Source organism: Myotis myotis, unplaced genomic scaffold (genome assembly GCF_014108235.1).
Source record: "Myotis myotis isolate mMyoMyo1 unplaced genomic scaffold, mMyoMyo1.p scaffold_m19_p_7, whole genome shotgun sequence".
Lineage (NCBI taxonomy): Eukaryota > Metazoa > Chordata > Mammalia > Chiroptera > Vespertilionidae > Myotis > Myotis myotis.
The window spans coordinates 29,285,899-29,303,903 of NW_023416379.1; the positions used below are offsets into that span (position 1 = coordinate 29,285,899).

At 41.5% G+C, this 18,005-nt stretch overlaps 1 long non-coding RNA gene across 2 annotated transcripts; it reads right to left on the bottom strand.

Moving 5' to 3' along the window:
- Positions 1–712: 712 nt before the first annotated feature.
- LOC118660372 lies at positions 713–17,509 on the bottom strand. 2 transcript variants are annotated; one of them, XR_004968883.1, is made up of 3 exons: positions 17,142–17,509; positions 12,991–13,178; positions 713–1,237 (listed from the first exon to the last, which is right to left on the bottom strand). It is a non-coding gene; the product is annotated as an uncharacterized LOC118660372 (long non-coding RNA). The 2 variants fall into 2 exon arrangements; XR_004968882.1 differs by lacking the exon at positions 17,142–17,509 and adding an exon at positions 13,794–13,962.
- Between the last annotated feature and the right edge of the window lie 496 nt (positions 17,510–18,005).

Below are 18,005 nucleotides of genomic sequence, written 5' to 3' on the forward strand. Positions count from 1 at the left end.
AATGTTGCACTTACTAGCTCTGGGTGATTTAAACAATTCAAGAATCGTTAGGCATTGCATAATGTGAAAGTGAGTGGGAGTCTGCGAGTGTTGATGTGAAGGCAGCTAAGGAATTTTTGGAAAGGCCTGATAAGCTGATGTGGAAGAAAATATCTTGCTAGAGACAATATTCAATATGGGTGAAAACACTCTATTCTGGAAACGGATGCCTAAGAGGACTTTCATCCACAAGGAGGCCAAGTCAATGCCAGGTTTTGAGGCATTTAAGGGCAGGCTAATAGTCTTGTTTGAGCACAATATTGCAGGCTACAGATTGAAACCTTTTGTGATCTAGCACAATGAGAATCCCAGGGCCTTCTCACATATCTATAAGCACACACTGCCAGTGTCCTACAGGAGGAACAAAAAGTCATGGATGGCCCTAACCAGTTTGGCTCAGTGGATAGAGCGTCAGACTGCAGACCAAAGGGTCCCAGGTTCAATTCCAGTCAAGGGCACCTACTTCGGTTGCGGGCTCTTTCCCAGCCCAGGCCCTGGTCAGGGCACATGCAGGAGACAACCAATCGATATGTTTCTCTTACATCAATGGAAAACTATCCTAATGGAAAAATATCTTCCGGTGAGGATTTAAAAAAAAAAAAAAAAAAAAAAAGAACTCATGGATGATCCAGCTTCTCTTCCAAGAGGCCCTCCTGAATGGCTATGTCAGAGAAATGGGGAAGTACCATTTGGGAAATAACATACCTTTCAAGATTTTGCTTATTGTTGATAATGCTCCTAAACATCCTCCTTTTATTGGTGCTCTTCATGCCAATACCAAAGCTGTGTTTCTCCTTCCAAACACCACTTCTTTGATTTTACCAATGAATGGATCAAGGAGTTATAGCAGCTTTTAACTCCTACTGCCTGAGTAGAACCTTTGTCCAGGCTTTGCTGTAACTGAGAAAACCCTGACACAATTCTGAAAGGAATACAACATCCGTGACCGCACCAAACACCTTTCACGATGATGTCACCGAGAAGTTTATGATGGCATCTGGAACACTCAAGAGGTTCATCCATGACTTCAAAGGATTTTCCAAGGATGAGGAGGTTGCAAAATGCTACAAGGCTGTGGTTAAGATGGCAAACAACTTCCATCTGGGTGTTGATGAGGGTGGAATTGAGGAGCAACTAGACGTGGCTCTTGAGGAACTGACTAATGAGGAGTTGTTGGAACTGGAACAGGAACACACAGCTGAAAAAGAAGCAAGAGAAAGGAAAAGGGGAGGAGAAGGAAAATAAGCAACTTCAAGAAAATTCAGTGAAGGGTTTAACAGAAGCTTTTGAGGACCTCTACAAGCACCTTAAAAAGACTGAAAACATAGACCCCCTCAACACTGAAAGGTTTTCATTAATAGAGAGGAATATTCATGGTGCAAACAAGCAAATCTATGATGAAAAAAATAAAAAAGAAACAAACCAAGCAAAGCACCGTGGGCACAGTTCTGACAACACCTCTTCAGGAAGAACCCCAGGAAGCCCTCCGGAGGTCCTCCAGGAGACAGCCTTGTCACAGAGCAGATGCAGCCCCCTGCCTGCTGTTGGCCCTGAAGACGTGGAGGCAGAAGACAGTGCTGGCGAGGACCCAGACCCTGGGTAGGCCTAAGCTAATGCATCTGCTTCTTATCTCTTACCAAGAGAGCTTAAAAAGTGAAAAAGGAGAAACCAAGATGGCGGCATAGGTAAACACCGGAAATTGCTGCCTCGCACAACCACTTCAAAAATACAACTAAAAGACAAAACGGACATCATCCAGAACCACAGGAAGGCTGGCTGAGTGGAAATTCTACAACTAGAAGAAAAGAGAAAAGCACACTGAGACTCAGAGGAGGTGCGGAAGTAAAGTGCAGAGGTACGGAGGTGCGTGAGGATGCGGTTGTCTTTTTAAATCGGGAGGGAGACACAAGCTCCCAACTGCTCTGAACTCCAGTTCTGGACGAGTCTCTGGGGACCCAGATTTATACGGGGAGAAACTGGACTGTCTGGCATCGGGGGGAACTCGAGGGCGGCTTTCTCTCAGAGGTGCTTGCAGCGATTACTGCTGGACACTGAGATTCAGGGCCTCTTAGGGCAGGGCTGAGGATCATCCATAGATGTTTGCTCCACCCTGTTGATTCCCTGAGACCCCACCCCACCCAAGCTGTGCCGAGAGGCTTTTGCATATGAAAGGCCTGGCCCTTTGCAATCTGAAAATTACCAAACAAACTGCAGCTGGGTCAGAGAGACCCAGAACATCCAAAAGAAGGCCTAAGGCCCCACAACAGCTTGAATTGCTTCACAGCTGGGCCTCATCTGAGCACCTCCAAACCCCAAACAAATAAGAGGAATCTGCAGATCTCTCTGTAGCTCCTGCTGGCTAAATTAGCACCTCCTTAGAGATCCAAGAGCCAGTGTACCCAGTGATCAGAGTGGGACCATCCAGATTACAACTCCTCAGATCCATAAGGGACACACTCAGGGGGCAGACTCAGTGAGCACCAAAGCCCCACTGAAGCAAGTCTCCCCATAAGGGTGTCTCCAGCACAGAAGTTCTCCCACCGTAGACACAGCTGATTCTCAGACAATTGGCCTGGAGGTCAATTCCTCCCAGTGATACCAATAACAATAAAGGCTTAACCTCAACAAGACTGTTCACAAAGCCCACAAAGGGGTGCACCAAGTGTGTCCACCTCAGTAATTGGGGAGGCTGAGCCACTGGGCCCTATAGGACACCTAGCACAGAAAGCCACTCTATCAACACAGGGAAGCATAAAAATGCGGAGACAAAGAAACAGGTCACAAATGACAGAAATGGAGGAAAGCAAACTACTGGATATAGAGTTCAAAACCACGGTTATAAGGTTTTTCAAGAATTTTCTAGAAACCACCAATAAATCTAGTGAGGCCCTCAGGAGTATGAAAAAGGACCAACTAGAAATTAAGCATACACTGACTGAAATAAAGAATATTATGCAGAGATCCAACAGCAGACTAGAGGATCACAAGAATCAAGTCAAAGATTTGAAATACAAAGAAGCAAAAAACACCCAACCGGAAAAACAAAAAGAAAAAAGAATCCAAAAATATGAAGATAGTGTAAGGAGGCTCTGGGACAACTTCAAGCATACCAACATCCAAATTATGGGGGTGCCAGAAGAACAGAGAGAGAGAGCAAGATATTGAAAACCTATTTGAAGAAATAATGACAGAAAACTTCCCCTTCCTGGTGAAAGAAATAGACTTACAAGTCCAAGAAGCACAGAGAACCCCAAACAAAAGGAATCCAAAGAGGACCACACCAAGACACATTATAATTAAAATGCCAAGAGCAAAAGCAAAGAGAATCTTAAAAGCAGCAAGAGAAAAACAGTCAGTTATCTATAAGGGAGTACCCATAAGATTGTAAGCTGATTTCTTAACGGAAACTTTGCAGACCAGAAGGGAGTGGCAAGAAATATTCAAAGTGCTGAATAGCAAGAACCTACAACCAAGGTTACTTTACCCAGCAAAGCTATCATTCAGAATTGAAGTCAGATAAAGAGCTTCACAGATAAGAAAAAGCTAAAGGAGTTCATCACCACCAAACCAGTATTATATGAAATGCTGAAAGGTATCCTTTAAAAAGAGGAAGAAGAAGAAAAAGGTAAAGATAAAAATTATGAACAACAAATACATATCTATCAACAAGTGAATCTAAAAATTAAGTGAATAAATAATCTGATGAACAGAATAAACTGGTGAATATAATAGAATCAGGGGCATAGAAAGGGAGTGGACTGACAATTCTCAGGGGGAAAGGGGTGTGGGGGGTGCGGGAAGAGACTGGACAAAAATCGTACACCTATGGATGAGGACAAGTGGGGGGGGGTAAAGGCAGAGGGTGGGGTGGGAACCAGGTGGAGGGGAGCTATCGGGGGGGGGGGGGGGGGGGGGAAAGAGGAACAACTGTAATAATCTGAACAATAAAGATTAAATTTTTAAAAAAAAAAAACTAAAAAAAGTAAAAGCAGAATAAAAGCTTATAGAATAAGAATACAGAGAAAGAAAATATTTTTGTACAGCTGTACAATAATGTGTTTTTCTTTTAAGCTAAGTAGGTATTACAAAGAGTTGAAAAGCTTTTAAAAATTAAAAAGTTTAGGAAGTAAAAAAGCTACAGTGAGTGAAGAAAGACATTTTCTATACATTTAGTGTAGGCGGAGTGTACCGTGCTTCTAAAGTCTACAGCGGTGTGCAGTCTGTCCCAGGCCTTCACATTCACTCACCACTCACTCACACTCACTGGCTCACCCAGAGTCACTCTCAGTCCTGGAAGCTCCATTCATGGTAAGTGCCCTCTACAGGTGCGCCACTTTTTATCTTTTAAACCACATCTTACTGTACCTTTTCTGTTTATATATGTTTGGATACACAAATACTTACTATTGTGTTATAACTGCCTACAGTAATTGCCTACAGTGTTCAGTCCAGTACCAAGCTGCACAGGTTTTCGCCTGGGAGCAACATACCATGTAGCCTGGGTGTTTGTGTAAGTGCACTCGGCAATGTTCACACAATGATGAAACTGCCTAAGGTGTATTTCTCAGAATGTATCATCCTCATTAAGTGATGCATGACTGTATGCATACTTTTAAAAATGCTGAATAAACTATAATTCATCCAGACAATGGAGTACAATACAGCTGTAAAAAAATGATTCAGATTTCTGTGAACTGATGTGGTATGCTTACTAGGATATATTGTTACGTGAAAGAAAAAAAAAAGCAAAATATAAATGAATATCAATAACTGTAAAGGTAAAAGAGAACTCTAAAGAATACTCTAGGGCAGAAAGAGAGAAAGCCTGAAGAATGAAGAAACTTGGAAGGGGCCCCTCGCCAGGAATGACATTCAGCCTCATTGAAGGGGAGGTAGTAGGTAGAGACAGTCAGTGAATGTTAAAAATCAGTGGGTTGCCTCGGCCAGAGCTGCCCCATATTCCCCAGACAAGCAGGAAATATCCTCTGCGGCGCAGGCAGGCTGGAGGCTGGCAGGGAGGACTACCAGCCAGGGCCAGCAAGCCAAAAGCACTCCCCTGGGGTACAAGCAGACAAGCCTGCAGACAGGCACACAAAAGGAATTGGGACTTTGGAAGCCTGCCCCCCAGCAGAGCAGCAAGAGGCCTAGAGTGTGTGATACCATGTTGCAGGGCCACAGTCAGTTGGTCCCTGGGGCCAGGCTGTGAGCTCACTAACAGACTAGATGGTCTGGACAAACAGCTAAGGCTGAGCAGCCCCGGGTTTTCCCACACACTACTGGCAGCCCTATGGTAGAGGGAGGACATAAACAGCAGCACTCTAGAATCAGGAAGAGAAGGCCCCCTCTCCTGTAGTCTCTCCAGGGCCCTTCACTTACAAATCATAACATCATGCTTGCTACAGAGGAGAAATGCTTAAAGGTTCTAGCCCTAGCCCTAACGGGTTTGGCTCAGTGGATAGAGCGTCAGCCTGCAGATCAAAGGGTCCCAGGTTCGATTCCGGTCAAGGGCATGTACCTCAGTTGCAGGCTCCTACCTGGCCCAGGGCCCTGGTCAGGGTTCATGCAGGAGGCAACCAATCAATGTGTTTCTCTCACATGGATGTTTCTCTCTGTCTTTCCCTCTCTCTTCCACTCTCCCTAAAAATCAGTGGAAAATATCCTCAGATGAGGATTAACAAAACAAAACAAAAAAAGGGTTCCAGCTCTATTATTGCAAAGTAGACAATGAACAATGAAGAGTGAATTTGAATTTGGAGATAAAGGGCAATAAGTTGGTAACCAGCAGAGAAAACAAACACACATATAAACCTAACTACATAAGAGCTAATAAATAGCAACCACACAGAAACGGAAGGAGAAAAAGGAGCTAACTAACCTCAGTTACTTTGAAAAACAGTATTTTCACTATATACACTGAAACTACAGGTAAGACGAGCCATACACAAATGTACTTACAGGGATATGGGAACTCATTTTCTGTAAATTCTAGTATTGACCAATGACTATAAGTGACTATACTTACGGCTATCAGAGCCAGTTTTATCATTGTCTGAGAAAGGAGCCACAAATAAAGAGTAAGTTTAGAATAAACCTTGTAGTGGTCTATTGGAATTGGAGGTATCACTATGAGGCAATGATTTTTATTACATTTACAGAAAGCTAGACGTGCAAATAGATACAGAAGTATGCGTATGCTCACATATATTTCTAGCTCTTTCCCCTGAAAGAAACTAGAAGCAATGATGCTCCAGTAGCAGTAAGAGCACCTGGTGCCAAGATCTTGGTTTCTGGACACCATTGTCCAACCGAAGGTGAAATGGCTCCTGCCATCGCTGGACAGGGCAAGTACGCGATGAGCCTGGGACATCTTGTGGTGCCAGAAAGTAAGTGCTTTAAAACAAAATGATGGCAACATGTCAAAAGGACACTGGAGCCAATGGAAGGGCCTCTTCTGGGCAAATATGGGACAAGTTGAACAAACAAAATAAATAATGGTGGTAACTAATTATAACCTACAGGATATAATAAGAATCCATGAGTCCATACTGATAAATAAGTAATTGAATACATAAATAAATGGGGAAGAAGAGAAAGCTCTTTCTTGAAGTAAAACTCTAGTAAATGTAGAATTAAAGATGAAAAAAGAATGTCACCATTTTCAACTACTATCGTAAAATCGTTTCAGAAAGAATTATCGATGAATGATAAAAATTAGTGTCAAAGGTATTATGAGAAACAGGATACTTGCATAGTCTCAAAGTAGATCCCCTACAAAATGCTTATTAATTAAAAAGGAAAAATAGTTCATTTACAGGGGGGAAATCTAGCAGATGATACCATAACCAAATGATCAAAGTTAACATCACCAGTGATGGGACATGTCAGCATCCTGTGCCTCTTGGAATGATGTGCTGATCAAAAGATAACTTTTATGGTATTTTTATCAAAAATGAACAACCTAGCCCTAGCCGATTTGGTTCAGTGGATAGAGCATCGGCCTGCGGACCATAGCAACCCGGATTGATTCCGGTCAGGGCTATATACCATGGTTGCAGGGTCCTCCCCGGCCCGGGCCCTGGTCAGGGCACGTGCAGAAAGCAACCAATTGATGTATTTTTCTCACGCAGATGTTTCTCTCTGTCTTTCCCTCTCTCTTCCACTTTCCCTAAAATCAATGGGAAAATATCCTCAGGTGAGGATTAACAAAAAACTGAAAATAAAATGAACAACCTAAATTTATTCATGAAGAAACATCACACAAACCCAAATTGAGGAAAATTCTGCAAAAATGACTGGCCAGTAATTTTTTAAAGTGTTAAAGTTATGAAAGTCAAAGAAAGGCTGAGCAACTCTTCTACACTAAAGGGACTGCGATGAAGCAAGCCAAGCACTTAGGGTGCAAAATTTCAAGAGGCACTTGCTCTGAGGGTCATGCAAGCGTAGAGCTGACCCTGAAAGACATCAAGGAGACACGACAATGAAATGCAACATGTCACTTGGAAAAACTAGTGACATTTGAATAAGGTCTGTAAACTATATAATAGAATTGTATCGAGGTTAATTTCCTGATTTTGGTCACTGTACTATAGCTATGTAAGATTAATATTTGAGGAATCTGGATATGCAGGAATTTTCATACTGTTTGTGCAACTTTTTAAAGTTTAAAATTAATTTGAAATTAAAAGTTTAAAAGGTTTTAATTTAAAAAATATTAAAGACAAACAACCAGCAAGGGTACAGGCTTCTGGTTAAGAACATAGCAGAATGTCTTATACAGGAGCATTAATTAAGTCAGGAAATGATCATGTATGGTACAAGCATGGGCTTTGGGACCATCCAGATGTAGACTCAACTCTGGCCTTGTTATTCACCAGTTGTGTAACGTCAGGCTAGTTACCTAATCTTCATAAGCTAAAGTTTGCTTATGTATACAACGGGTCATCATAATAATACCTACTTCATATAACTATGACTGTCTACACTACTATCTCTATTATGATTATCTATATTCAATAGACAATATTTATAAAGAATTAATGAAAACTCAACCAATAGAATTTGCAGTAGTTGTCATTGTGCTGGTTACAATTAGCCATATCAATGACTAGGCTATTCCTTGTGAACAGTTACAATTAAGAACAAGTAGATACCCCACACACTATGTTTCTAAACTTCTGATGCATCTCATTGTAAGTAAATCCAGTACATGAAATTTTATTTTCTTTTTTTTATTTTAGAGAGAATAAGGGAAGAGAGATAGAAACATCAATAATGATAGAGAATCATTGATAGGCTGCCTCCTGCACGTCCCCTACTGGGGATCAAGCCTGCAACCCGGGCATGTGCCCTTGACCGGAATTGAACCCTGGACCCTTCAATCCGCAGGCTGACGCTCTATCCACTGAGCAAAACCGGCTAGGGCCAATACATGGAATTTTAAACTTACAAAACAAATAAGTAATGAGGGATTGTTTTTTCTTGAAACATGATTCATAGGCCTTTTTTGTAGCAAAGAGCATTTGGTTTACTTTTAATTTTGCAGAAATAGATGTATGACATAGAGCAATTATTTGTGTATTGTCTTAAGCAGACAGAAAGGGTCACCAGTAGGTGACTTAGTTATAGTGAGGATCTGGATCACTAATAATTTTTAAATGTTGGCTCTTTCAAAGGCATAAAGAGAAGCCAAACCCTGGTTTGTCTGTTCTAAGCAGATTCTGAACTGCTTAAATGTGATGACATAGACCAATATTTGAGGTTAAGGATTGCTTGTAGATTCGTGCTTTCTCCTTTAATCCATTTTTGAGATAACTCCAGCATAAATAATGTGCAGGCACAGAAGAGGGTTGAAATGGCTAAAGATATTCTATTCAGTGCTATTTCAGTGCTTAGTCAAACACTAACGTGTCTGATGTTTCTGGTAATACATTTATTTTATGAAAAGGATATAAGATCAAGAGACTTCTGTGGCAACTGTTCCATATATAAATGAGAGATGCAAACCATCCCAAATAAAATATGCCAATCTGCTGTCTTCCAAATATTTCCAATAATCCTTTAAGTCTAGGAACAAACATTAAATTCCTGAATAAATTCTCTTATCTTTAAAATCGGCTCCAACGTTTTGGAAACCTTAGCTTTTAAATATTAACCAAAAAGAGTTTCCATCCAGTCATTTGGAAACACAACTCAAATTCACGTTAACTTTAACCAAGGCAGAGATGTTGTTTTGTGATCTTTCACTGACCCCTGACTGATTCCTAAGCACTCTGGCCACACTGAATATTCCAAAGCATCTTCACCTTCGAGTCCTCACCCACCACTGTTCCACTTCACTCGACAGTGGCTCCCACCTGATGTTGCTAAGATCTAGTGTATTTAACATGTCATCTAAATCACTGTGCTGATATCTACACCCTCTTCAGCCCCCATTACTCGTCCAGCATCCGAACAAGTGGTGACTTTCTTCTTCTTCTTTTTTTTTTTTTTCCTTTTTATTGCTTAAAGTATTACAAAGGGTATTACATATGTGTCCTTGACTTTCTTCTTCTTCAAGATGTACCGCTTTGCTTGGTTTCTCAATCTTATTCCCAGAAGCATCTCCCAAATTATTTTTTTCTGATTGTCGTTCAAAAATACATAGCTTTCCCCTATACTTTCCCTGAATATTTTGCTATTCAGTTAGTTCTACACTAACAGTGTCCCTGCCCAAATCTTTGATTTCTCCTTTAAACCTGACATCTACCCTCACTTCTCTACTGACACAAATCCAAGGGCCTGTCGTCTCTCTCTCTGACACTTGGGACTTTGGTGAACACACTGGGCTCAGTCCTAACTCTAAACCTTTGCTCCTTATGTGGCCCCACCTGAAATCTTTCCTCTTCTTCATTTATCTCAGTCCTACCCATCCTTAAAGGTCCAGCTTGAGCCCCTTTTCACCTGTGAAGTCTCAGCAGAACTGCTCTTCTCTGAGATCCTGTAATACTGTCAACAGGACCCAATGTAGCACAGAGGTGCACCCAAGTTATGCTCTGAGGAACTACACAGTACCGGCTTCATGCAATCTTGCCTAATTGCTCCTTCTTGGCCAGCAAGTGAGGATGTACCCTAGTCATGCTAACTGGACTCTCCCCTTAAAATATGAATGTTGAATAGAGTGACCAAAAGAGACAATAGATGGAGTTAAGCCACCCCGGCTGCAGGGTCCTGGTGAGCCTGTGTCCCAGTCCCACCCCCTTGATCTTGGGAGATATAGGTTCTGGTCTCCTGGACTTGGCTCTTCCATATTTTTCATTTCTGTGACCCACCCTTTTTCTCTTTTCCCCTTAAGTTGGTCAAAATAAATGTCTCTCCCTATATCCAAATACACTTAAATAGGACTCTCGTATTGTCTTTTATCACTGTTTAATATGAGGGGAGAGGAGCTAATTAAGTCTTGTGAACCAATGAGATACGAAGTTTCTTGAGGGAAGAAACTCTGCCTTAAGACTCTATATAACTTATATAAAATTTTAACAATTCAACTGCATGATAATAATCATATGAAAATCTTCACCCATAAATAAGAATAACTACCTGAGAGCATCTTTTTTATTCTATGTTGCAGTTTAGGATCTTGATTAATTCCATAAACACATCCCAAGTGCCAACTGTTGACCATGCACTATAATAGACATTGAAGTCTTGCACACACAAGATGAAAAAGACAAAAGACAGGGCAGCTGCCTGGCTCCTGTATCTGGAGTTCTTTTCAGTTTAACTGTGTCTTAATGATTATTAGTGCCTAGTGTTAATTTGGCACTTTTATTTCTAAAGTATTTTCAAATGTAACACATCATTTGTTGTTCGTATTATATACAGGGTAAGCTGCTTTGGGTCATGTGACCAAGATCAAAACCAGATCTGCAACAAGCAGATAGGTCCCTTGACTTATTACACTGATGTTCCTTCCTTCCCTCTCTACTACATGAGAAACGTTTCCTTCAGGACACAATTAAATATGGGTATTATATTTTATTTAATTCCCACATTACGTCCAACTCATAGGTTATTCTTTTGTTGCACAAGATAAAGGCAATTTCTGAGTTTTTGCTTGAGGAAATCGACAGAAGTATTAGCTGGTTCTGGGACATTTGACTAACAAATATTTATGTAGTGCATGCTACATACAGTGCTTTGGGCTCTCCTGTGATGATAACACCACTCAGGACATACATAGTCCCTGCCCTCAGCAAGTTCATGGTCTTGTGGGAGAACAGGTGAGCACCAAGTATGTGCTGGGTGCTAGGATGAGGAAATACAGCATATAGTCATGTTCCCCAAATGTTTATGTTCACAAAGAATCTGAATTTAATTTCTCAGTCTCCCCAATCATTTGTATATTGATTGAAACTTAACGGCCTTGTTCTTCCCCCTTATTTCAGAGCCAATGGCCCTTCATCTTCACAGTATCACCTCTCTCCAAATGTTCCCCTTTCCTCTTCATAGTCTCCTTAATTCCATATTTCTAAAGTGGTTTCCAACATTGTTATGGACCCACAGAGCATTCACACAAATGCTGGTGGACCTTTAATGGTCCTCAGAGCTCTATAAAAAAATATCCTTCCCTGAGAAGCATAAACTTGTCTCTGTTCTATTGTCAAAGCTCCAGGACAGGACCAAAGGGCCAAGAGTCAAAGGGTACACCAGAAATGTCTTCTTTAGGAGTGCTTTTTGGCAAGTAGTATGTCTGAATGTGTCCTTCTGCTGTTTTGCTTCTAGGGTCAACAGAAGTATATAAAACTTCTCAACTTTCTTCAAAACATGTACCATGACACTGACTTAATACAAGGAATAGCAACAGTAGTAGTTAGTTACAATGCAAAACTAGACTAGGACACATCTGTTGAAAGGGGAGTTGATATAAAGACCGGATTTTACCAGCTTAGAGTTCACATTTATCAATTGCTAAAATGTACAATTTTATTGACAGTCTTAAAGATGTTACTGTCATATTTTTTAAAAAGCAATTTGTATAGAGTTTTATTCTTATTTATAGTTACGATTAATGTAGGAAGATTAGGGCACTGCTATGATGATTTGTGGGGGAGGGGAAGTGAGAATAGGAAAAGATTTTATACTATACATTTCTAAACCATTGCAGGTGAGAGACATTTGAAAAACTACAGAATGTAAAATGAGGTCAAGCAGTGATTTAAAAGCCTGTATATTTCTTTGATCATAATACCTAGCACTTTTTCAGGGAATTTGCTAACATTAATTACTCCTTGCAGCATTTTCATTACATAATACCAACAGCTGCATTTTGTCCTCATTGGTGAAGATACATAAAAAGGGACTTAGAAGATTGCTCAGATCTGGACAGAAGTTGGAGGCAGAGCTAGTTTCTAAATCTTGCATTTATAGCACATCATTAAGAGCTCCAGCTTTGAGAAAAGACCAACCCAGGTCCATATTCCAGCTCTGTCACTTAATATCTGTGTGATCCTAGGCAAGCCACTTACTAAGTCCCAGTTTCTCCATCTATAAAATGAGAACATGTGCTAGATTGCAAAAATGGGTCCAATTGTTTACCATTCCCTTTATCTAAGGCAGTGGTTCTCAACCTTCTGGCCCTTTAAATACAGTTCCTCATGTTGTGACCCAACCATAAAATTATTTTCGTTACTACTTCATAACTGTAATGTTGCTACTGTTATGAATCGTAATGTAAATATCTGATATGCAGGATGGTCTTAGGCGACCCCTGTGAAAGGGTCGTTCAACCACCAAAGGGGTCGTGACCCACAGGTTGAGAACCGCTGATCTAAGGCCTTTTGCTATGCTGCTTTCCAGGGCTCTCCCAAGGGATGGAGTGCATAATTCCACCCTCTTAGACCTAGCTATGCGACTTGCTTTGACCAATGACATATTAACACACAAGTTGGAAGCAGAAGGTTGAAATGAACTTACGCAATTAAGCTTGTACAGAGCTTGCAATCGCAATTGCCAGGAGAATATGCTTAGCCCAGTCTATCGGAGGATGAGAGACAAATGGAGGCGCTGAATCTCCTCATTCATCCCAACCACGGCCAGGTTAGCTTAGTCTTCAGTGAGCCAAATCCTATGTGCTGTGAGCCAGTCTAGTCATGATTGGAGATCTGTTGAACAAACCATCTTAAGTGTACAAGCAATAAATAGTTATTTTTGCATGCCACTGAGGGTTTTGGGGGTTTTGTTATCTATCATTGCTGTGACAATAGATAACTGATACATGATGGTAGTACCTATCACATACATATCAATGTAATTGAGAAAATACATGTAAATCACTTAAGCACAGTACCTAATGAAAACAATAACAACCACAATAATAATATGTGCTGTTCTTTCAGAGAAACAATTACAGAATACACAAAGGTATCGGCAAGTCAGTTCATCTGTGGATCCTGAACAAGACCTATCTCATTGAAAAAATTTTTTTATAAAGTCAGGCAATTTTTGTTTCCAATTTTTGTAAAGAACCAAGATGATGATCTAATTGTTTTTTTAAGCTTGTAAGTATCCTGGGATCTGTTCTTATAAGTAAAACACCTCTCTTCTTTCTAGAAGATTTACTTTGCTAAAATTAAAAAACAACAACAACAATAAAAAAAAAACACCCCACCCACACACAGAGTAGGATAAGACATTCAAATTCAAAAAGTACTGACAAAGGCCAAAAGCTAGCCTCATGAATACACACAGTGGAGGGCGTGGCAGGGAACAACACTCACCATCCTTTCTGTTTTTTTCCTATTTGGGTGATCTTGAAATAGTTTAGTTTGCTGGTTGTAAAATGTGAGCTCTAGAGTTCAAATCAGGGGTGGGCAAACTTTTTGACTCGAGGGCCACAATGGGTTCTTAAACTGGGCCGAAGGGCTGGAACAAAAGCATGGATGGAGTGTTTGTGTGAACTAATATAAATTCAAAGTAAACATCATTACATAAAAGGGTACGGTTTGTTTGTTTTTTTAGTTTTATTCATTTCAAACGGGCCAGATCCGGCCAGCGGGCCGTAACTTGCCCACGGCTGGTTTAAATTCTGATTGTGCCCCTTACTAGCCCTGTGATCCTGAGCAAGCTATACTCTATAAACCTCTATAAACTTACTTAAATGGGGAAAAGGACAGTAATCTCCTAAGGTTGCTACAAGAAGCATATACTATCTGCAAAGCCTGTAGAACTGTGCCTGGTGCACAATGAACAGTCAATAAATATTAGCTGTTGCTCGTTAGTTTAGTGAATGAGTCTGTTTTCTGACAACTGCATTTCTAACTTAGCTAGATTATAGAGAACACCACTATCTATGCAAGGTGGGCCTAATTGGCCTTGATTCAAAATAGCCTATTAGTATTGAACTACCTGGACCCACCCTAAATCTAGATTAAAAACTGAATCTCAGGTTTTACACTCCAGTGTAGGGAAAAGTCACACCCATAAGAGAGAAGGAGAAACAGGGTGTGGACACATGCCAAGAGACGTTTCTCAGCTGCTCCCAAGCCATCTTATCTAGCCTCTTATGACAGAGAGTTGAAAGTGGCTTCTAACTTTGCACTGTATTTCTGTACATTAGAACAAAGCATATCAAATGCCCTTCACCTAACCAAAGGCATGAATAGAGAAGTGACTCTCCCCACCTTAGACACCAGCATTCTTCCTTTTTCGGATATTTTTCTTATTTATCCAGTGAAATTAACTATTAAAGCCATGGTCTACCCTAGGTTGCTGTCTTGCTCAGGAAAGATCAAGAGAGAAATAAATAAACAAACAATCAAATGCTCTGGCCAGTTTGGTTCAGTGGATAGAGTGTCGGCCCAGGAATGGGATGTCGTGGGTTCAATTCCCAGTCAAGGGCACGTACCTGTACCTCGCTCACAGGCCCGATGCCCCAGTCAGGTGGGAGGCAACCAAGTGATGTGTCTCTCTCACATCCATGTTTCTCTCTCTCTGTCTCTCCCCCTCTCTTCCACTCTCTCTAAAATTCAATGGAAAAAAATATCTTCCAGTGAGGATTAACAAAAACTAACAAACCTGACTCTCTCCTTCCTGGAGCCACTTCCTCTACGTCCTCTCACCCTCTCCTGCTCATTTCTTCCTGGTGTCAGAGATTTCATCCCCTCAGGGCCTTTGTAAAGGGCTCTCTGTTGTGGTTCCCAGAAGCTGCGGCAACGCGCGTGTCATGACATTAATTGCATTAGCCCAGTGCCACAGTCGGCCCCAATTCTCTTTCTCATCTTGGATCTGGCTCAGCTATGCTACCCAACCCAGCAGCGTGAACAATGAGCACAGGTGAAAATATGGCCCAAATAATTTGCCAGCACTATGTAATTCCTGAAATTACTGCCACCTCATAAAAGTTAACAATACCAACTTTCTTCCATTATCAATTCAGTCTGTTGCTCCCACAGAGAAATTTCAGGCCAAAATTCTGCCCTACACTATTTCCTTTTACTGACTCAGTTCCAGGCAGAAGAGATGGTATTTGGGCCTCCGGGTGCAATCTGGGATCCTTTGTCAGCAGCTGAACCCTGGGCCATCAGCCAGTATAACTGGAGTAGAACCTTAGCACCTTCAAAATTTGATTATTTCAACCCTAAGGCACTCTTTTCCCTCTTTTCTCAAATATCTAAGGGTCAACAGAACACATGGGAATATCACAGTATCAGCCTTAATCCCACAAAATCCAGAAGCATTAACAAATTCTCAGTAATTATCCATCCAAGCAAAAGATAGCATTTCCCAGAGCACAACACATTATATTCCAGACGTTTGTTGCTAGTGCCAGCTACAGACCGTTGTAAAGATTTGGTGTTACGCAGGTCTGCAAGAAAACAAAAAAGGGGAAAGACCACTTCCTTCAAATGCCAGTAAATTTTTACCAACCATCAGAATTCAGATCCTGGAAAGTCACGTTCAAGGGAAAGAGAAATCCCACATCAAGACCTAATCATGTGTGCTCCTTGCCAGGCTTTGCCTACAAACTAAGTTTATGTACACAATTAAAATGGCAACTTAAAAATAAAAAAATGAAGGATGTTCTATTGCACTCATGGCTAACTCTGTTCTTGCCAAGGGTAATCAACAGTGAAAAGATAAAACCATCAGTATTTGAATTTAAATCTTAAAATAATAATCAAGCCTATGGTCTCCCTAAGGTTAGTTTATAATAAAAATAACTTCTTGATCCTGGAAAACTTATCTGGTTTCTTTCATTCTCTACTTAATGACTGAAGTTATTATTTCCATGGTGGTCTCCAAACCACACTTGGTTTCTATGTAGATTGGCATGTCACCTCCAACAATTTGACCAGCTGCCTTTTCCTCTCCAGGGAATATGATTAAAATATTAATCCAGCTCTGGATTAGTCTAGCAAAAGAGTTATATAAATCAGTCTCCACACAGCACACGATCCGCTCTTCAACATGCGACGTGCCCTCCCTTTTATGTGTTCTGCCTGCACTGGAAAGTTACAGGGTCTAGCAAAGCAGATATAAAATGTTTATCTCTCTGCCTCTCTGCTGCTTGTTCTTGCTGACTTCTCGAACCTGAAAATGGGAAATTGCATGCCTGAGTTCAGCATGTACCTTTCTAAATGAGAAGAGATGAGCCGGAGGACGACCTTGGGTGTCTAAGTCGCCCGACCTTGGCTGCCCAGAGCTGTCTGGCAGCAGCGGCTTTCACCAGCACAGGCGGAGACAGAGGCCCTGCCCAGTCAGCCGAGACGGCCTTCTCCGGTGGCGCGAAGTCACCATTTGTCTACCCGCTGGAGACTGTCCACCGCTGAAAGCCATCACTCAGCAGGCATTTCCTGAAACCGCCCTTGGGCCTAGCACTGGGCTCAGTCCTGGCTTTGGGGGAGCTTACAATCTAATTACTATAATTAGAGCCTCCCAGAGTGTTAAACTAGGTGACACTGGGTCAGTGTTTAAAGAAAACAATCTCTGTGGGCTGCTGCCGTAGTTGGGGAACATTTCAGGGCGATTGCAGGACTCTGAAGGGAAGAGTAAGAGAAGGCTGGAGCTTTCTGAGGTGATGAAATGTGCTCAGGATGAAAGAACCCGGTGCCGAGTGGGGAGCTTACCTGCGGAGCAGGCCCACAAAGGAGGGCGCTGCGGGGTTTCCCTGGGCACCCTGCCAGGGGCGCCAGTCACTAAGAAAATGGTTTTGCTCTCAGGTCCAGAAGAAATGTAATCTTTCCTGAAATTGCTTAGCATCTGAATGGGATGGTGATGTGGCCAATGGAAAGATCAAGCTGCCGTCCTTAACTCACGTAGGCCTCCAATACAGACATGTCACTGAAAGAAATGGCTGTCGATGCGGTACAGCTGCATTAAAAGCTGCGAGCGCTTTCCCGGGAAATCAGGATCACCAGTAGAGTGTTGGGTCTCTTTCCAAAGAATGATCAAGCAGTAGAATTCACTTCCACGAAGGTAAAAGTCATACCGCAGGTTCCAGTCAAAGAAACGAATGAAAATAGCAACACTCTGTTTGGTTGTTTTCCATTAATTATTAACTTTGTGTTCATCTGTGTATTTCACTGAACTCCGTGAATTACAGGACAAACGAGTTTCAGGAACGATCAGGTTTCTCCAGTTCTTCCCGTGGTTAATGACAGAGCAGGGGGGCAGGGGTGAGGGCATTTTTCAACCTGGCAAACTTGGCTTTCCAAACGAAAAATTCTCAGGGCCCGTTTTCTCCCTCATGTTTAGCTAACTTGCTGACTGAATGGACCAGGTAGTCGGTTACTTCGGAACTCTTATCTCTGATTATGAGGTAAAACTGAAATGTACCTCTAGCTCCCTTCTGGGAGGGATTTTTTTTAAAAAAACATATTTTATTGATTTTTCACAGAGAGGAAGGGAGAGGGATAGAGAGTTAGAAACATCGATGAGACAGAAACATCGACCTGTGCCTGAAACCAAGGTACAGTACATGCCCTTAGCCG